At 38.7% G+C, this 22,942-nt stretch overlaps 1 non-coding gene across 1 annotated transcript; it reads right to left on the bottom strand.

Annotated features, from left to right (window-relative positions):
• Positions 1–2,316: 2,316 nt before the first annotated feature.
• Trnad-guc lies at positions 2,317–2,388 on the bottom strand. Its single transcript has one exon. It is a non-coding gene; the product is annotated as a tRNA-Asp (tRNA).
• Between the last annotated feature and the right edge of the window lie 20,554 nt (positions 2,389–22,942).

Genomic DNA, 22,942 nt, shown 5'->3' with positions numbered 1-22,942 from the left:
ACTTACTCTTGTCACAAAAAAGAACTGATTTGTTTTAATCTATTTATTCGTGGTTCTGTTTGTATATTTTTGTGTAACTTATTAAGTAAACACAACGAAGCCGGTACTTTTTTATAGCTTATGTATTAGCTATTAATTTAAATGTCAACATTAGGAAAAATATGTACTCAATACATAATACATGGCAGTTTTGTTATAGACATTGATAAACAAATACCATATCTAATACATGTTATACAGAATATGTTAATGTTATCATATTAAAATTTCTTTCAAATAAATAGGCATATTCATCACGTCCGACTAAGTTAATCCTGCAGCAACGTTAAGCGGAGACTCAAGTACTGATACTATACTAAGTATTATATTAAAGTCATCATTTCACAGAAGGTTGACTGTTAAAATAACACCCGAGCTATAAAATCGCTGCAGTCTTAACTTGGTCGGATTCTAATAACTTTTATATTTACATAATTTACGTATGAGTTTATTATAGATTATCAGTATCATCACTACAATGTAACATTAGACAGCAGACAAGCGTGCGTAGCCGAATGGCACAAACGCTCACGAAACGAAACGCTCGTTGATATCTATCTCTATCGCTCTTGCGTATTGGCGTGACAGAGCCAGACTACCTTTCACGGCGTTTCGTTTTCGTTTCGCGTCGTAGAAATGACATTCGGCTACGAAGCCAGACATCTATGGCCGGCCACACAGTCTTAAAATTCATAATCTGAAAAAAAGATTTGTATAAAATCTGTCAGATGAATCCGAAACTTCATAATCTTAAAAAATAAGAGTGTGTGGACAGTTGCGAAATTGTATGGAATTCTGTGCACTCGGATCAGATTTTTACAAGATTATGAATTTTAAGACTGGTGTGGCCTAAACGTCCACTAAAGTTATCGAACCGATAAAGTTCGTTTATCCCTTTCCGACGCATCGGTGTGATAGAAAGGGACAAACGAACTTTATCGGCTTGATATCTTTAGTGTACGTTTATGAATAAGGGGAGTCTTTAAGATGTAAATTGCTCAGCTCATGTGACATATTCCGTATGACATGTCTGCCAGACATTACGTTCCGTTATAGCTTGCCCATACCGATATGCTCCAATATTTGGTTCTGATATCATTCGCTTCTAGCTTAAGAAAACCATATCGAAGAGTTGATTAGGTAATCTTGAAATGAAATAAAGATTTCTTCTTAAAATTGTGTTTTATTTGGTACTTATCTGTCGAAAAACCACATTCCGACTAGGACTTTTCTTAAGGGTAAGGTGACACTAGTGCCATTTTCGATCTCAAACATTTTCAGTAATATTTCTACATCAGTCGCTAACAAAATACCATTTAGTGTTTTATAAAACGCTGTATACACTTATCATTTTGTAATTATCCTCATAAACATTAAATTTTGAAGATATAAGACAAATATCGAAGACGCTAGTGTCTCCTCACCGCTGGAACGCAGTTGTCAAAAGTTTTCCACTGAATCAATAACCATCTATTTTAAGAGTTTTAAATGATTCACGGTTCTTTCATTAGACTTATATTGACCGGGATATAGACCGTGATTACCTTATTGGGAGCTCGACAAAAATCAAAAAGGTAATCACGGTCTATATCCCGGTCAATACAAGTCTAACCATCTATTTGTTAAAATTACAGTTGAATCTGTCTATGACAGATCCGGAACAGCGTTTGAGGGATTAAGGTTGATTTTATGAGTCAAAACAAATCTGACCTTCCAACCCGAAGGGTAACTAGGCCTTATTGGAATTAGTCCGGTTTCCTCACGATGTTTTCCTTCTCCGAAAAACTCATCATTGGTACGAGCTGGGGTTCGAACCCGCGACCTCCGGATTGAAAGTCACACGCTCTTACCGCTAGGCCACCAGCGCTTCAAAACAAAAGCGAGCAAATAAATTATTGTTATTTAAAAAAAAAACTAGTATAAATACATAATAAAAAAACCATTTTAAACGGGTGACTCGAGCCCCGCTGTATACTAGGATACGGGCGTGTTGTAGCCTCGCTGTGCTTGTGGGTGTCTGACAATAATAATTTAATAAAGCGTTGATGATCTCACCACAAAGTGTCACTGTCAATCCCTTTTCGCTGCTTTGTATAAATAGGTAATTTGTCGAACGTTTAAAATCGCTGTGCAAATACTATTGACACACAATTGACATAAAAAAAGGAAATTAAATAATAAAAAATTGTATTGATATAAATAACCGATTAAAATTCAAAAAATTTGCGTGAAGCTCAAAATGTCCCGAACAAAAAAAAGAAAACAAAACAAAAAGATCTCTCCGGCGGGGAATCGAACCCCGGTCTCCCGCGTGACAGGCGGGGATACTTACCACTATACTACCGAAGACTTGTTAGTGTGCGCGAAATTACGCTATAGAAGTTAGTGGTTGTGTCGTCACTAACAACAAAATGATCATTGATAACTTCGATAAGAAAGAAATGGGAAATATTACGGATGTTTAATCCGTTATTTAATCGGTACGAGATATTGTTTTATAGGTTCATGCAAAAATAAGAAATCAGAAAACAACCAAGTTAAAGAGATTTAAGGCTTCGTCGTAATTTTATACGCTAAATTTTTCTATTAGGGTGCATTGGGGTAATTTCGAAGCACAGAAATTCTCGGGTAATGTCGAAAGGGGAATCTTGATATGATGGAAAATTGGAAATAATGGTGATTTTCATGTGACTTTCGAAATTACCCCAATGCACCCTAAGTATTTTGCATATTTATGTACTTTCCACTTTGTAACCGCTGTACAAAGTGTTTGGAAAATGGTAACGAAGTGGAAAAATTATATTCGGGAATACAATGTGGAAAAAAATGGCTATTTCATACATTTCGTTTCGAAATCGAGTGTTTCGACTGACGTGATGCCGCTTTTCTATGGAACATCCAATTTTTTTCACGTTTTATTGCTATTCAGCTAAACCTTACCTTAGTTAAGTCTATTTCTTTCGTAACGTAAAAGTGCATTTTACGTTTATGAATAGTATAAGTAAGACATAGACATAGACGCAAACACGCTTATATCTAGACTAAACATCGAGTTATACATATACACGTGAATCAATTCGCGTTAAATGTTATAGCATAGTTTGTTATGTAAGTACAACATTTGGCACTTATCCAGTAGGGAATTCCCAATCCCATTCACGGAAAGCCAAGAGATACAGTTACCTATTACTTATACTTGAAATGTAGGTATTAAACATTTTTGTCTTTTTTAGGGTTCCGTACCTCAAAGAGGAAAAACAGAACCCTTATAGGATCACTCGTGTGTCTGTCTGTCCGTCTGTTACAGCCGATTTCTCCGAAACTACTGGACCGATTTACTTGAAATTTGGTACACATATGTAAACCTGTGACCCAAAGACTGACATGCCATTTAATTAAATGAAATTTAATTATAGGGCCACTTTTGGGGGTATAATTGAAAATTAAAAATCAAAGTTATTCAACTTATTTAATAGCTTTAGCAATTATTACTTACAATAACTTGCAGGGTACCTAGCCAACGTCACTACCGCTTACGCTTCGTAAACGTTTCGTAGCTGAGCATTTCTTTTTTTTTTTGCCAATAATTTTTTTTTATTGTTTTAGGGAATTTCAGGTCAATTGTACTCAGAATCAAGAGTACTTTCAATCTCACTGGGAGACAAAAAGTGTCCCAGAATTTCCATACATTTTTGTTACTTTCCTCTTTTGTTACCCCATAGGTACAACATGTACGGAAAATGGTAACAAAATAAGAAAAAATTGTATGGGACAATTTTTTTAACTACTAGGATTGAAAAAGCTAGTAATTCTGAGTAGAAATAGCATTTTTTTTTCAAAAATATCACACTTCATAAAAGTGGCCAAAAAAAAAAGAAATGCTCAGCTAGCTCTCCCCAAAGAGTGCTAAGTATATCGCTCTTCTGTAGTGGTGCGACAGAGTCAGACTGAGTTACGATCGCTACGTAGTGACGATTGTCACTTTGGTTAGGCCGGCAGGTGTATTCCGACCGTTGCGATTGTCTCTATTTATAGCCACTACTTATAAAATACTTGACCTGCCAACATTGAAGTCCGTTGAATTATAAAGGTCAAGTTCAGTAGTTTTTACGGGTAGAGCGGTCGGCATGTTGTAGAGTTGTAGAGAGAGTAAGAGCTACGCAAAAATTAAGGTCTCTATCTATCTACTATAAGTGCGTTTTCACATTATCCGATCCGATATCGGATGTCGGACCGATATCCCATATGAAATGAAATGAAATATTTATTTTCCAAGTAGGCATATTACAATGCGCTTATGAACGTCAAATAAAGATACGCCGGCTCTAACCCTACGCCTCAGCCTCGAGAAGATTTCAGTCCCCCCTCAGTTGGAGGGGGGTATCCACTATGGGACCGGCAAGAAACTCGGCGGGTCACTTCTTTTCAAAACATTACATCTTATAATTAATGCATTAAAAAACGAGATACAATTTAATCAGCAAAAGTATTCATCAAAAAAAGAAATATTAACAGACTAGGAACCTACTCTATGGAAATTCATTTCAGTAAATAAATTATATTAACGCCGCCATCTTTTATTTTTTCCTTTGATATCCTTCCGACTTCCGATATCGGATCGGATAATGTGAAAACGCACTAATAATAATATATTTACTAGCTTGAGTCAGGGGCGGCTCACTCCACAATTCTATCGCCGCGCTACAAATTCATGTCGGCGGCCGCAAGTTCGCGGCCCATTCAGTGGCGACAACCTTCGCGCGGCGCAATAAAATTCAATGTCGGCTGCTCACGTGCGGTCCGTTTGTTAATGTAGGTAGGAATTTAGAATGGCGGCATTTTGTGAACATCAAAGGAGTGAGCCTTCTGTGCTTGTATTAATAATTATATTCTGTGCTTGAGTCTGCGACTTGATCAGCGTAAACTGATGATTTTTGTGATAAAATTTACATATTATATAGTGCTGTTCTCTGGGATTCAAAATTTCAAACCTAGGACTACCAAAGAACTTGAACTACAGTAAAATATGTATAGATATAGGTATACCGTTATTATTATGAATTTATACCAAAATAATTACCTAAAGAGGGAATAGAGGTGAACTACTAACCCAACGCATAATAAATATTTATAACAACTCGCACAATTTAGGTCAAAGTCCTGAGTAGGTACTTAGGTAGACAGATCCCAACATACGTCCCTCAGGAGTCTCAGGACCCTTGTAATAAGAACTCAATACTCATGTGATAGTCACCGAGCCAGTGAACTCGAGACCAGATCACTGCCGAAACGCTACTATTAGGAACATGTAAACAACATGTTAAATTTATTAAGGCTGCTAAGTACATACTTTGTGAGTTAATTCGAGCGCCAGCGGTCGAGAGGCAATGATTTCGAACTTGTAAGTAGGTACATCGCTCTTTACTGCAAACTTCGGTAGGTAGGTATACATTGTAACCCATTTAATACGTTGAACCAATCACAGCGTCAATACCCCCGGGCATTTACGTCTGCACTGTAATGACACTCGCCCGAAACGCAATAAGGGCGGTAAACAACGCAGGTACAGTCAGCATCAAATGTAGCGGATTAAACAACGCTTCAGAAGTAACTACCTACCATTCTGTAGCCGCTAAACAAAGAGAAATGTGTGTTTTCATATAGGAGTAATCTTTCCCATCACGGAACAATGGTGTTCCGGACCTTTGGGAGGCGTGCGCGGGGCCGAAGCCAACGCGTAGACACTTTAATGAAATGTAAGGGGTACACCGAGCGGGTGTTGCCCTTACCCGTATCATGGGACACACGCAGTAGAGGTGTGCGCCGGTGGCTAAATCGTCGGCGGCGGCGTCCGGGCCAAAAATGGCCGGCGGCGTCGGCGTAATCGGCGTGATCGGCGTAATAATTAAAAACATGTAATATTTAAAAAAAAACGGCACTTCTCTAACCGGCGTTACAAAGTACATAAATAAACTTTTTATCATGAGTCCTGTGACACAATTTCATGTTCTAATGAAGATTTCAGCAAAATTAATAGCAAATTATTTCGTTTTTGACTCGAAATTTGTCACTAACTTGATAAGAACTATAAATTTGCAGTTTGGAATGGGACGCGTTTGTTTTTTGCGTCCGATAGAGGTATACTACCCAGATTGGCTTCACTTTGCGTGATCTTAATTTCGTTGCTGATCTGGTCTTGAATTGAAGCTTTTCATTATAATTCTATGTGGTTACAACTCTCGGCAAGTGCCAACCTTCATTGAATCGTAGGTATCTTGTCTTTATGTAGCCTAAAATGTGGCCCACTCCCACTGCTGGGCAAAGGCCTGTCTTTTTTATCCCCACTCATCACAGTTTGCCCGCTCCCGCCAGTCATTATAAAAATGCATTGAGGTCGACCTTTTGTCTCTTTTTTGGTCTTTCCCGGCCTGGCTGCGGTAGCACGGTAACTATTAGTTGCTACTTTGGACTACCGATGCGGGTATCTATCGCATTAACACTGACATTGCTGCACGACGCAAAAAACAAAACCAGTTTTCTGGATCAACTATCTGCATCCAACTCACATTTGTATGCCGAGAGCTATATGCTGATGGACATCCGTTTCCACCATAGTTGTGTGGAAAGCTCTTTTTTTCTCGACACTCATCAATTGACTGGGCACAATGGAATTCCTGTGGTTGTGCTGATGATGTGTGTTCCTCCGATTATTATTGGGTGGTATTGTGGGCCTTTCCGCGTCACGCCGACCAGAAGTGATCTATTGTGGCGGCTCTTTCTGATTAAATAACCTTACTCATGCCCGTTGAATCCAGGAAGTTCCACATTTTTGGACTGTAAGGTCTTGTACCTCATAGGGTTGCAGTGCTCCTCCGATGCTAACACCTCTTTACCAGCTTCCAAAGGTCCTCATAAAGAAAGAGTGCCTTGCAGATTCATTGTAATTTAGAAAATAAATTATTTAATGGAAGCCAACAATGACAAAAAAATATTTTTCACCACACCAACTGGTAAAGACTTACTTTGCTATTCGAAAACAGATAGCAAAATTGCATTTTATCCACAAGAGTGCAAAGTAATTTCATACAAATTTTAACTTGATGTCTTGAGCTGGCTGGTATAAGTTACGTGTAAATGATGATTCTGAATCATAAATATTGATTAGATTGATATATTTGATTTAGTTTGATGTTTTATAGTCAGTATTTTGTTCGTGTTGGTGTGGTGAAAAATTTTGTGTTTCACTCGGTGGCAAAGTTTGTTTAAACAACGACTTTGCCCCCTTGTAAAACAAATAACTATTGTGTGCTATCAACGGATTATTAGGGTAATCAGTGTTTTTTCCTATTCCGTACATTTACATGTGTATGATGTGTTTTAACTCACTGTTTATATCAAAGTATACGTATGATTTTTATATAAGGAACACCTCCTAAGTCCCCGCGTACTGATACAAGTAGGTACAAAATTAAATTCGAGATTTGAACTCTTATATAAAAGAAAGTTCCAAATTCAAAATCCGAAAAAAATGGCCTGGGATTTACGTGGTTCAATTCAAGGTCACGCCAAATTCACGCCGGAAACACGCCGCCACCGCCGATTTTTGGCAAACGCCGCGCCGTTGCTGATCAATTTTTAATCGGTACACACGTCTACAGGATGAATAACACGGAACAAGCCAAAAATTAGGAATTAATTTCACGTCGATCTCACGCCGATTTCACGCCGGTGAAATGACCGGCGGCGTCGGCTGGCAAAAATGATCGGCGGCGTACGCCACGCCGGTCGGCGCACACCTCTAACACGCAGAGGCAACACCCGCCAGGGTGTAAGGACTATTTGAGAGGTAATGGAACCTAAAATGAACTGGGCTATTGGATAAAAGTGATGGACTAAATACTGGGCTATGGGATAAAAAACCGGACGCCTGCCTAATAAAACGGTATAGGAGTAATTATTATTTTGATATCTCTGACCGCGAACGTTGCATCCATACTTAATATTATAAATGGGAAAGTGTATGTGTCTGTTCGTCTGTGCGTCTTTCGCGGCAAAACGGAGCGACGAATTTTCGTGATTTTTTAAGTGGAGATAATTGAAGGGATGGAGAGTGACATAGGCTACTTTTTGTCTCTTTCTAAACCCCACTTCCCTAAAATGGGGAGTGGAGTGGAGTGGAAGTTTTTATGAAGAATTCCGCAATTTTCTAGTTTAACGCGAACGAAGCTTCAGGAAAAAGGTACCTAGTTTGTCTAAAAGAAAAGTTACCTATTCATGAGGTCAGATACTTTAGGTGCGTCGTTTCATCCGTTATTGAAGCTGACCGTACACAAACAAGCCGGCACGTGACGGTTCTGAATTGGGGACCTTGTTTACGAGTCCAGGTAAACATAAACATGTACCTATTGCTTTTGGAAAATTTACTGGATCTTGGTGAAGCAGGATTTTGTCTATATCATCCCGCATAAGTGCGTTTATCTTTATACATTATCCGATCCGATACCGGATGGTGGACCGGATACAGGATGACAAAAAAAGACCGTTCAAACTTTGCATATGATGGCTTCTGAGAAATTTGAGGTCATAATGAACAACTTTTATTCCAATAAGGTCTAGTTTACCCTTCGGGTTGGAAGGTCAGATGGCAGTCGCTTTCGTAAAAACTAGTGCCTACGCCAAATCTTGGGATTAGTTGTCAAAGCGGACCCCAGACTCCATGAGCCGTGGCAAATGCAGGGATAACGCAAGGAGGATGATGATGAATGAACAACTTTTATTATATTATGGAGCCAATGCTGACATTGCGAAAAAAAATTTGGCTGTTGCATAGAAATGAGCGGCATCATACATACAATCACGCCTGTATCCCATAAAAGGGTAGGCAGAACACATGAAACTACTAAAGCTTCAGTGCCACTCTTGGCAAATAAGGAGTTGAAAGAAAACGAAACTGTGACATTGCAGTGACAGGTTGCCAGCCTCTCGCTTACGCCACAATTTAACCCATATCCCATAGTCGCCTTCTACGACACCCACGGGAAGAAAGGGGGTGGTGAAATTCTTAACCCGTCACCACACAGGCTAGCATCATGATAGTCAAAATGTATGAAACAGCAAATTTTTTTGCGATTTCAACATTGGTCCCATAATAAAACTGTTCATTAAGACCTCAATATTCATGAAAGGTTTGAACGGTCTTTCATTTTACCGTGTATATTGAGCGACCTGGGGGCCGATTTTTGAGTCTCACTGTCACTAAAATACCGGTTGAAAACGGTGAATTGCCTATTATTTTCAGTGACAAAATCATCAAAAATCGGGTCCAAAATCATGTATCTAAAAATAATGTTTGCTCGATCTGAATCCACTCGATTTTCTCAACAAAAAGAGTATTTAGACCCAGACAGAATTAGATTAATTTATTAATACCTGAGTTGCGGCTAAATTTATAAATTATAACTGCTTGTTACAACAACGTGATCAATAACTTTAACCTATCTGTGGGCGTAACTGCAAAACTGCATAATCAGACAACTTCCATAACCGCACGTAATTTCCAGTTTTTATAAAATTCTGGACGCTATTCTTAGTAATTATGGCAGATATTTCAGCACCGAAATCTTTTATCATACGTTTTTGCTGAAGTTACTAAGTATTGCGTAGGTGTTTGAGATTCAGTATACTTATGTTACTTTGAAATGATTTGGATTTGCGCCATTTAAAGTTTGTTTGCGTGGGATGCATGCTAGTGACTTTGAAGTGGTTTCTGCAGCCAAGAAAGTTTTATAAGGACCTTTAGGTTTTATGTTGCATGTCTAAGGGGATTTTAAAATTTTTAGTATTGTTTGTTGCATTTGTTTGTTGGTGGCCCAGTGGTAACAGCGTGAGACTTTTAAGCCGGAGGTCGCGGTTCGCGGGTTCAAACCATGGCGTGTACCAATGAGTTTTTCGAAATTTATTACAAACTGTCATTTGATATTTGCCAGATGCTTATCGGTGAAGGAAAGAAAAATATCGTGAGTAAACCGGACTAAGTATTTCCAATAATGCATAGTTTACCCTCTGAGTTGGAAGGTCAGATAGCAGTCGCCTTTGTAACAAAATTAAAATTATGAAAAAACCCGACTGCGAGTCTGCGACATAGTCGACCGATTTTCATGAAACATGGCTAAGAACACTCCCGACTAACTCAGCTTTCAGACAAAAAAGACTAAATCTAAATCGGTTCATCCGTTCGGGAGCTGCGATGCTACAGACAGACACACACACAGACAGACAGACACGTCAAACTTATAACACCCCGTCGTTTTTGTGTCGGGGGTTAAAAACTAGTGTCTAAGCCAAATCTTAAGATTAGTTCCCAAAGCGGATGCCAGGGTCTCATTCAAATGAGCTGCGGCAAATTGCCGATGCCGGGATAACGCTAGGAAGTGTATGTGACCTTTGTTTGTTTATTTCTATCGAATGGCAATCGTCGACATGCCGACGGTTCATTCGGTGTTCCTCTTGAAAACTCGTATTAAAATTGTCTATACCTAATATATGTATTTGCTTTTTAAACATTGAAAAGGCATTCGACCGTGCGATGCTTTCTTGCAAAAACTGGATGTCCCGAAAAGTGAAAACGCACTAACAAATATGCGTGTTCAGATATTTGTGAACACGTCGATATAATCAACTTGACACTACACTATCCTCTCCGACATTCACCTTGTAATTAAACGCCGACAGAAATCCAGTCTGTCTCTGTCGCGCCAATACGCAAGAGCGATAGAGAATAGATATCTACGAGCGTTTCGTTTCGTGAGTGTTTGTGTAGGTATTCGGCTACGTACCCTGGCTTCTTAACCTTCTTACCTAGTTTACCTACAAGCTACAAAGATATAGATATGTAGGTATACAGCGCGTAAACCTAATAAGGGCGATAAATGAAACCAGGCATATAATTCAATATTGTTATCATTAATTAAGAGGTGTTTTTGAGTTACTTTTAATTTTCACCCCATAATGAATTTTTGAAAAATTTTCCAGCAGCAATGTACTGTAAACGTAGTTGCGATGACAATCAATGACAACTGTCAACGAGCGGTTAACGCGAGTGTGTTTGCATTACGTTGCGGGCCGAATTATTTTGTATGGATAAAAAAAATGTTTCAATTTTAAGTAAAAGTTATCTAATTCCATTTTTTATGTCGTATACTCATCACCGTTAAGAGGTTCGCCCGTATTAGGTTTACATCCTGTATAAGATAGTTTAAGATTGGGAGGTCGAATACGCTGCATTGCCTGGGGTGTTCGGTATGACCGGACTTCCCCTACACCGTTAATGTCATGAATGAAAAAAAAAGAGAAAATTTACAAAACTGCGGGCCGATTTTTAAGTCTCACGCGTTCGAATTCAGAACATTGTCACTGAAAATAATAGGCAAGTCACCGTTTACAACCGGTATTTTAGTGACAGTGAGACTCAAAAATCGGCCCCCAGCTCAGAAACCAAACTGAGATTTAAGTAAGAGACCAGTGGCATTTCATAGAAGAGCTGCAAAAATACCCTAAGTAAATAGTTACCTACTCAATTACTCATACACTTTTAATTTTTCTATAATGATGGACATAAAATTATCTTACAATAAAACTAAACTATTAAATCTAAAATTAAACTTAAAATAAAATTTAAATTAAATTAAACTAAATAAATCTAAAATTAAACTAAAGTAAATTTAAAAACGGCCCCTGTGGCATAGTACCGAAGACGCTGGCAGCATTTCCTCGCTGGATTGTCAAGCTAATACGCTGAGCGAGGAAGCTGCCAGCTCTTCGGTCGCCGGTGGCGTCTCTTAGTCTCTTCGATAAGTCCTTGAAGAGACTCAGAGCGCCAGGGCCCCACGGACCAAGGGTCTCGACGCCGAATGGAATAAAAATATATTCCTCATACAAGTACTCGATCTACTGTTTCTGTCCAAAGGTCCTCCTACACTCTATATTGTATCGGCCTATGTGAAGACTCTGAATACAAATACCATAGCTGGGCATTAACTCGTTAATCCGTTAATCGTTAATTAACGAAGTTAACATTTCGATTAACGGATTAACTTTTAAGTTAACATTAAAAAATGTTAACGGACTCGTTAACTTCCGTTAAAGTTCTCCGAGTCCGTTAATCGTTAATCCAGTAGGACACAGGCACCACCTGCACTGCGAAAAACACTTTCTGAACGCTACTATAAAAGCCCGAAGTATGGCAAATCCTAGGATTTACCGGTAAATCCTAGGTTTTACCGATGTCGATCTTTAAAAGCCCGAAATATTACCTAAGGCCGGCAACAGACAGTCTTAAAAATTCATAATCTTAAAAAAAAATTGTACCTATGCAAATTGACAGTTCAAACTGACACTGACAGATCTGTCAGTGTCAGTTTGCATACAATTTTTTTTTAAGATTATGAAAATTAAGACTCGTCTGTTGCCGGCCTAAAGAAGTATTCTTTACGTGGGTTCGCATTTACCAACGTTGATTCGGTGAATCCTAAGTTTTACCATGGCTACTGTTCTAGTGATAGGGCAGCAAATTCGAGCCCAATTTACGACTACATTCACTTCCCTAGCCTCTACCGCCCTAAGTGCCCCAACAGTCCCAACACCGTCAGCATCACGCTTCCGCCTGCCGTGATCTTGCAGCTCTCATGACACACACACTTGGCAGTAGCTCAGGCGATCACTGCCTTCCACGTGCAGCCGAGAGTTCAATAGGCTTGCTGTACTTCGGGCTTTTACAGAAATATAATACATTAAAGTGGATACTGATACAACTAAAATACCTAAAGTAAAATAAAACTACGGTGCTACTGGTCACGGTGACCACGAATGCTGTAAAGTGTTCGAAACGTCGGGATGAATTGTAAATTCATTATACGCGATTTAATCCGTTTCCATAGTTTTATTTCATGAGTAAATATCGCGGTAACCGAAGACAATATTATACCTAAAATAAAATGCATTTTTTCACGTGTTAACGGATTATCGATTAACTTTAACTTACGTTAAATTTGTTGAAATGCATCGCTTTAACGATTAACGAAGTTAACTTTTTTAGTAACGGATTAGCGATTATCGAAGTTAACTATTTGATTAACGGTGCCCAGCTATGACAAACACAAACAAAAGTATGAAATGTCTGCACTGCACCAGGCGAACGCGTGCCACGTGAGGCGTGACGTCAAGGGACGCGTGCTTGCGTGGAATTCGAGGATGCCCGCGCTGTTTATATTGTTTATGACAATATAGAAAACGATTCGTGATACAATTTATCGGCCTTACAATACAGTACCATCATAGTACAGATTTATCTATAAAAAAATCAGGATGTGAGTTACTTTTGGTGCGTCATTTTACTTATTTCATCCCCTATCGATGCTGGCACTTTACACTATCACAGTAGGTATAATGTATCCCTAAAAAAAGTCAGCGAAAGAAATAAAATTATATTATGTGGCAATATCGATTAAGATGATTAGCGAGACTTACAGTGAGTTGCGCAACGCGTTTTGCATGGCTTCGAATCAACTAGCCGGGCTAAGACTGCTAGGGATGAACCCTTTGTGTTGTACGTAAACAATGTATCGATAGATTGCATGCAGAGTGGTCGTTGGGTTATCCAGGTTTTGCAGCGCTTCCGCCATGTTTGTGAAGGCCCGAACCGACTTTGCAACAATTATCTATGATCTATGCAAGAAAGCGGCTGCAAAGATTTTTCATATCAGGTATTGACTCTATAAAAGGGTGCGAAATATTCGTCGAGAATTAATCCTTCGCTTCTACATTTTCAATCAATTTTTAAGTGTTATGGCTCGTTGATGTTGATGATTCCACCAATCAGTGTTTAGGAAGGCACGCGTTTCATAAAGACAATTGACCGAGCCGGTGAGTCTTACATTTTTCAAGATTAGGTACTTACCGCCTTTTTAGTGCCCAGATTTGGCTGAACGTCTTTATAATCACAAGGATATTCTCTTTATTGATATTTTTACGTAACTCAAATCGTTGTAGGTGGTTGTGAAATCATCGCGAATATAACTATTATTTTTAATCAATTAATTCAAACCCACGTGATTACGCACAATTACGTGCTTTCTAGAGATAAGTCTTTATATTACGCTGTTTGACGTAGTGAAATTAGTTTCTCCTTTTACGTATAGAGCTCAATAAATTAGTGTCGTCCGTATGTGGGTGTATGTCTTCGCGAATAAGGCGGAATTTTTCTGATTATATTCCAAGGTATGTATTACGCGTTCTGGCATTGGCCTTGACAAATAACATCCGATATGTCGGACTTCCTAAATTATTCTACTGCGCCTTATTTATGACTGTCTAATGTGTCTCGCCTATCTTCATGAGTATGGAAGCATTTGTTTTGTTTTTGAATTTGGAACCTGTTGTACTTGATGAAATTTCAAAATTAAATGTTGGATTGGAACATGTGCAAAAAATGGTACTTGAGGACTAAAAAGAAATAACATTTTTTTGCACAGAAGTACCTACAGAACGTTTATGTTGTATTATGTTATGGCGAAAAAGTTTGAATTGAACGGTTTTTTTTAGTATTTCAACGAGTGGCTACGGGCTAGTCTTAACTGTGTGTGCCAAATGAATAAACAAATTAAGTATTTAACTCTCCTTAATAAACTCTGCTTTTTGTTCATAGTAGTTTGAGTTCATAAGTTTTCTGATTTCTGATTTAAAAAATCAGGAAGAAGGACGAAAATACGTAATGTTTTTGAAATTTTAAAATTACCTAATACGTACCGTTCGTATACTACGAAGAAAAAAATAAAAGTGTGATTGATACTTATTGACTAAAATAGGTAATGTAGTGTTCTCAAGCAGGTTATTCGATACGAGCAAATTTCAGTTTTAAGGCTATGTACCTACACTTTTACTTAAGAGAACATCACATATACATAGGTATACTAACGGATACTCGTAATAGTAGTCAGTAATCAGAAGTAATCAGACAGGTAAGATGATTATCGCATATCGGACAGACGATTGCCTATTAGTGAAAGTTATAAGCTCTGTTTTGGGTTTTGCAATACACTTTCATATTTTTTGCAGGCAAATATGATTGTAATCGAAATACTAATCACCTCGAGTAATAGTTGTAATATATAAAATAACACACAAGTAACACATAAGTAGAATAAGGAACAATATAATTAATATACTTAACACAACGTTATTAGTATTATGACATAAACCTTGTTATTATCCGTTCGAATTTGATCAAGTGCGTCCCATATTCGGTGTTCCTCTTGAAAACTCGTATTAAAATGGTCTATACCTAATAATGTATTTGCTTTTTAAACATTGAAAAGGCATTCGACCGTGCGATTTTCTCTGGCTTGCAAAAAACTGGATGTCCCGAAAAGTTCGTCAAAGCAGGGTCGGCTCACTAGCGATTCTATCGCCGCGCTACAAGGACATGTCGGCGGCCGCTAATTGGCGGCGCATTTAGTGGTGGTGGTGACGACTTTAGAATGGCGGCATCTTGTGAACATCAAAGGAGTGAGCCTTCTGTACTTGTACTATTATATATTCTGTGGTCAAAGTTAGACAGTTTCGTGAAAATATGACGTTCGGCATGAACCTACTTGTTAGGTAATTGGAAAAAAGACCTTCACCAACACGAATCAAACAGCGTTGTGTGATGGCTCGTAGGTACTTTTTTGACTAAAACTCGAGGTTGAAACTATCTAAAAGCTCGCTCTAAGTACGTTTTCTCATTATCCGGTCCGATATCGGATGTCGGAAGGATTTCAAAGGCAAAATTCAAAGATGGCGGCTTAAACGTATCCGATATTGGATCGGATAATGTGAAAACGCACTAACAATATATGCGTGTTCAGATATTTGTGAGCACGTCGATATAATCAACTTGACAAAACCCTTATCCTCTTCGACATTCACCTTGTACATCGATCGTTGCACCTCCTCCCTTAACAGCAACTCATCTCAACACCGATGTCGATATAGTCTTAGCACAACCCTGCGCATCGATTGTTGCAGCCTCCCTTAAGCACACCTCAACATCGATGTCGATATAATCGTGTCCCAGCCCTATCCTCAGCCGACATTCACCTTGCGCATCGATCGTTGCAGCCTCCCGTCAAGGCCACGCACAAGGACACACCTCGAACCCGGGACTGGCGGGCTTGGCCCTTCCAAGGCTGTGCTATAAGGTCAATCTCTACTTGACTTTAAGATAGGGTAAATATCTCCACACGACCTCGAATGTTTTCTCCCTGCTTTTTGAAGCAGAGTACAGTCATTCATAATCATAAAAAAAGACTTTTTCACCACACCAACTGATAAAGGCTTACTTTGCTATTCGAAAACAGATAGCAAAATTATGTGTGCAAGCAAGAGTGCAAAGTAATTTCATACAAATTTTAACTTGAGCTGGCTGGTAGAATTTACCTATCAATGATGATTTTGAATCAAAAATAGGTATTGAATAAATTGATAGATTTGATTTATTTAGTTTGATGTTTTATAGTCAGTATTTTGTTCGTGTTGGTGTGGTGAAAAATTTTGTGTTTCACTCGGGGGCAAAGTTTGTTTAACCTTAGTGCCTTGATACCCTCGCAACGCTCAGGATTCCACTTCTCGAACCACTCGCTACGCTCGTAGTTCAATATTGGAATCTTTCGCTTGCTTGGGTATCAACATTGGCTCGTGCGGTTAAACAACCACTTTGCCCCCTTGTAATAGTTATTTGTTATACAAGGGGGCAAAGTTGTATTTTAACGCCGAGTGTGAAATTGAAAAACGAGCAAGTGAAAGGATTCTATAGTTGAACCACGAGCGAAGCGAGTGGTTCGAGAATAGAATCCTGAACTTGCGAGTTTTTAACACACGAGAAGTAAAATACATTTGCACCCGAGTGTAACACAGAACTTTTCCCCTCACCATAGTGAGGAAACTACAACGCAAAAAATGAGTTTATCACTGCTTCCAGTAGTTCCACAGGTGGTAAATCATCTTTATTATTAGATTCACCTACTTTTATCAATTTTAAAGCAGTCAATTTGACTTTATTCAAGGTCAAATTACTTTACCCACTAGTGGATAAAATGAGTTTTTACCCGCTGGTATTAAAGGACAAAACACGTGTTTCCGAGCTAGTGAGGGGAAAAACAAATAACTATTATGCAATCTGTCAGATCAATCTGAAAATTCATAATCTTAAAAAACAAGAGTGTGTGTGGACTAGGGATGTCACGAATGTCGCATGTGTCACATTCGCGAATGCGAATGCGAATATTCAGAATGCGAATGTGCGAATGCGAATGCGAATATCGCTGAATTTCATAAAAAACCAAAATAAAAACCAAGCAATCACCAACAACCCGCTAGGTAAAAAAATTAAAATATTCAATTAGTAAGCACTATTGGTCAAAATGCCGAGTACGAACTTCACGCCGTACGAATTTGACCTATCTGCGCATGCGCGAGTCGACAGTCGACAAGTAGCAATTGGAGCGGCCGGCGCGGGCGAGGAACAAGCTGCGACTTGCACACATTCGCATTCGCAAAACATTCGCATCGTTTGAAGCGAATGCGAATGTCAATGCAAATGTTTAAAAGAATGCGAATGCGAATGCAAATATTCGTAACATCCCTAGTGTGGACAGTCGCGAAAATTCGTGCAATCGATCAGATTTTTGTAAGATTATGAATTTTAAGACTGTCTGTTGCCGGCATTATATGGTATTAAAGCTATTTTTAATTAAACTGTTTTAGCCATTTACTGCATACGAAGCCGATTTAAGGCCGAAAAACAGTTAAAGTTTACTAAAACCATCTAATTAAAGGATGGCGTCCACCTAGGCTAGGTTCTCCGAGTCGAATGTCATTAATTCGCCTTCTGCATTTATTATGAAACTGCGTCTATTGGCGAAACGTAGAAGCGAATCAACATTCATAGTAAAGAATGGAGGACTCTATTAGACGCGGTTCGGTGGCGACGCTAGGCTTACAACGCGTAAACAAAGCGCTCTAGGTAGGCAATAATTAGGCACTCCCTTATTGCTTGTTTTGTGCATGATACTTACTAATAGAACCCGATCAAGGTCTATTATCTATAAAAAAAAATAAGTATATAGAAAAAAGTTCCCACGTAACAAAAGGTGCAAATGTATCTAAATTTAGCCCGTCAACATAAAACTTAGACAACAGTTGGTCGATCACCCGAACGGGGAAACGTACGCAAGGCCGACTAAAAATACAAGTCGCTAACGCGGAAGACGAAGGTATTACCATTTTATTGTGCAGACACTATTTAATTCTAGCACTGAGAACTAGAATAAATAAAATAAAGCGCACGTGTAACAGGTCTGCTAATTATTTTTTTAATTACGCGTTTCGCTCTCGTGGAAAATAATTGGTAGGTACACGTAACTAAGATTTAAGCAATGTTGTTTGTAAAATAGTACATTACTACAGAGGCCGGGACAAAGGCATATAGACGGCCGAGCGAAGCGAGGCCGGATAGGTCTGAGGCGGGCAACCCCATTTCCCGCCGAGGTATGTATAGTGCTTTTCTCAAACATGGTATGAAATAAATAAAGTCTACCGAAAATAGTAACTTTGGATGGCTGTATCTCCTAAACGGTGCGTCGTAGCGCAAAAATAATCGAATTTTCGTTCCCCTTTGAAATTTTTTTTTTGTATGAAAACGCACCCAAAATCAAATATTGTCTAGGGCCCGTACCAGTTGCAGTCGGCACGTCTATAAAGCCCCTTATAGTTTTTTTTTAATTGGCTAAATACCTGGATGTTATGTCACAATTATCTGTGTTTGGAAATTAAAAAAGACTTTGCCGGCCTTGGCCTGCAAGGTTTGTATGAAATTCCATTATCTATCAATCGTCCTAGCCGCACCTGCAACGTCATACTTCGCTGCCAATTATAAGGCACATAACATCAATATTTCATACCATGTTTGAGAAAAGTATTTTTCCCCTCACTAGCTCGGAAACACGTGTTTTGTCCTTTAATACCAGGGGGTAAAAACGCATTTTATCCAGTAGTGGGTAAAGTAATTGGACCTTGAATAAAGTCAAATTAACTGCTATAAAATTGATAAAAGTAGGTGAATCTAGTAATAAAGATGATTTACCACCTGTGTAACTACTGGAAGCAGTAATAAACGCATTTTTTGCTTTGTAGTTTCCTCGCTATAAGGAAGGGAAAAGTTTTGTGTTACACTCAATTTTAAAGCAGTTAATTTGACTTTATTCAAGGTGCAAATGTATTTTACTTCTCGTGTGTTAAAAAACTCGCAAGTTCAGAATTCTATTCTCGAACCACTGGCTTCGCTCGTGGTTCAACTATAGAATCCTTTCACTTGCTCATTTTTCAACTCCACACTCGGCGTTAAAATACAACTTTGCCGCCTTGTATAACAAATAACTATTTTACTCTAACATTTTGAAATAAAAAAGTCGACTATGGTGATATTGGTGATACAATAAAAGTGTGTCTTAATAAAACAAAACAATACAATGGAAAACAGCATGAACACTTGAACAGCATCATAAGTACCACAGGCAATTTAAAATTTCATGGGTAATACTTATTCTATTAAGTAGTTAACATTTAAACAATGGACATGATGCACAATGGTGTATAATGACAATGAATTATGAATGAGAGAAATAAGTAGGTACTTAAACTAGGTACTGAAGTAGCTTGGTGATAAAAATTATTCACATAAAATATCAATTTTGACAGACGGTCCAAAACTTTCAGAGGAGGGTTCCTTTTATTTAGAACAAATATTTCGATAAGATATCATACAGTGATTACAGTGACATATCAATTTGCATACTTATTAATAGGTACTTAATAAAAAAAAAACTGGGAGTCTAAAATAGACCCTTGAGGCACCGGGCCTACTTTTGATATAAGTTTTACCTATTTTGATTTTAAAACTTATGTTTTTTTTTAAACTACGTCGGTGGCAAACAAGCATACGGTCCGCCTGATGGAAAGCGGTCACCGTAACCCATGGACGCCTGCAACTCAAAAAATGTGTCACATGCTCGTTGCCACCCCATTAGAAACTTGTATACTCCCCCTTGCTGAGTTAAGTATAAGTACACAGCAAAAAGGAGTGTACAAGTTCAAAGGAGGGTTTGGGTTGCCGATGACTCAAAGGACAATAGACGGAACAAATTAGTTCCGCAAGTCCTCCCGTCGTCAGCACCCCGCACCCTCGTTGAGCTCTGGCAGCCTTACTCACCGGCAGGAACACAACACTATGAGTAGGGTCTAATGCTATTTGGCTGCGGTCTTCTGTAAGGCGGAGGTACTTTCCCAGTTGGGCTCTGCTCTAGATTCGAGCGAGACAATAATATCCGCTGTGCTGTGCCCTACCACACAAAGCAAATGTAAATTTGTTCATGTAAATTCAGGGTTAGAAGTACCTAATATATTCAGTCAACTTAAAAGACCGGTAACGTGCATTTTAATAAAAGTGCACCATTTCCTACGATACCTATTAGCCATTAATTACTTTGATGTAGGCAACCAGGCACCTATCCTTACTAAATCCAGCAATCAATACTAATATTATCTATGGGAAAGTGTGTCTATTTGTTTGTTTGTTTGGAGTTAGTAGGAGGTAGGGCATAGCAAATGATATTCCGCTTTGTGTGGTAGGGCACAGCACAGCGGATATCGTCTCGCTCGAATCTAGAGCAGAGCCCAACTGGGGAAGTACCTCCGCCTTACAGAAGACCGCAGCCAAATAGCACTAGACCCTACTCATAGTGTTGTGTTCCTGCCGGTGAATAAGGCTGCCAGAGCTCAACGAGGGTGCGGTGTGCTGATGACGGGAGGACTTACGGAACTAACTTGTTCCGTCTATTGTCCTTTGAGTCGTCGGCAACCCGAACCCTCCTTGGAACTTGTACACTCCTTTTTGCTGTGTACTTAACACAGCAAAAGGGAGTGTACAAGTTTCTAATGGGGTGGCAACGCGCATGTGACACTCTTTGAGTTGCAGGCGTCCATAGGTTACGGTGACCGCTTTACATCAGGCGGACCGTATACTTGTTTGCCACCGACGTAGTATAAAAAAAAAAAGATAGTTGAAGGGATGGAGAGTAACATAGGCTACTTTTTGCCTCTTTCTAACCCCCCTACTTCCCTAAAATGGTGGGTGGAAGTTTGTATAGAGCATTCCGCAATTTTCGAATTTAATGCGAGCGAATCCGCGGACAAAAGCTAGTATTTAATAAAATAAATCTTACCTATAGATATTTGTTACGGTTCAAAGAGCGAGGGATGAAAGATAGGACCGAGACACAATACGCTGATTTTGAATAGAATAAAGACGCAAACTTCAAACGCTTTTGTTACTATCAAGTTTGCTCCAGATTTAGGGTCCAAAAACCAAGCAGCTGCAAACACAGAATATTCTAAAACATCTTATGAGCATGGTAATACGAGGTGACTTAAGACATATTGAAAAATAATTGTTATCTTACAATTGCGCTTGAAAGACGGCATTGCAGTGGTTGTAACAATAGTTTTTTTGCATGTTTGAATAGCAGGATGTTCGGAAGGGAACCATGCTTGTTATGAGATCGAAAATCAATTATATATGGACCGTTTTCTTCTTAGTCTTCTTACATATTATTGTCGTGAGGCAAAAAAATAGCTTAGAGAGTTCACTCCATATAATATGTGAGTGTGCACGGGAAACGTTCCACTTTGTCGATAGCTATAAATCAGTTTATTCATATAAAGATACAAGTAAATCTCGCAAGTAAGTGACCGACAAAGTGGGGCGTTTTACTAAACACACATCACATATGATAATGCTCGGTTAATAAATAATATTTAAGTAAAATATAATATTAATAAATTTTAAAATCGTATAAAAGTTAATACTTGTCAAGCCGTAGGTAATCTTATTAAATAAGCGTATGAAAATCTCGCATAAAATATACATGTAACGGGAGAGGGAAGATATACAATGCAGATATATTGGGGGCACTGGGTATTTGTGTTCCGCGGTCTTGTGCGGAGCGCCGCCTGCCCGGGCTGCTAGCCGTGCCGCGCGGGCGCACCAAGCTGCTGCGGGAGGCGCCGCTGACGCGCTCCGTCCGCACCCTCAACCTCATAGCCACTCAAATAGACCTGTTTTCCTGTACGGTGAGTGAATTCACAAAGGTAGCGTTATGTACTCTTTGTTACAATAAAGAAATCCAGAATAGGTAAAATTAACATTGTATACATGTATAAGTTCTTTGTTTTTATATTTTAATTTGTTACTACAATATCGCATTGGGTTCATCCTGTAATGATATTTGTATGTGTGAAATAAATAAATTAAATTAAAAAAAAATTATTTATGATTGTATGAAAAAAGCGCTTTTTGTAAGCCCAAGCTTATCTACTTATCTCTTATCCCTTTATTTTCAAGGGCTAAGTAAAATGTACCGTGATGGCAGATTTTAGGAAGAATAAAGTTTACATTACAAAGACATTTTACTTGAAAAATATTAGGTATTTTTATTGCTTTAGTTGCAGGGCCCAGCCGGTATATATTTAGGTCTACTAAAACGTCCCCTGATGGTAAGTAAGTATATATAATATATGTCTATCTTTTACGGATAACTTACAATCTCCATTTTTAGGGTTCCGTGGTCAACTAGGAACCCTTATAGTTTCGCCATGTCTGTCTGTCCGTCCGTCCGCGGATAATCTCAGTAACCGCCCCCCTCTAACTTTTGAACCATTATGTTTAAAAAATATGAAAAAAATCACAGAAGTAGAACTTTATAAATACTTTAGAAAATTTTAGGAAAATTGTTTTGAACTTGATAGGTTCAGT

Source organism: Leguminivora glycinivorella, chromosome 18 (assembly GCF_023078275.1).
Source record: "Leguminivora glycinivorella isolate SPB_JAAS2020 chromosome 18, LegGlyc_1.1, whole genome shotgun sequence".
In the NCBI taxonomy this organism is placed as follows: Eukaryota; Metazoa; Arthropoda; class Insecta; order Lepidoptera; family Tortricidae; genus Leguminivora; species Leguminivora glycinivorella.
Note: the sequence above shows the minus strand (reverse complement) of the source record. Positions and strands in the feature narration are given on the sequence as shown.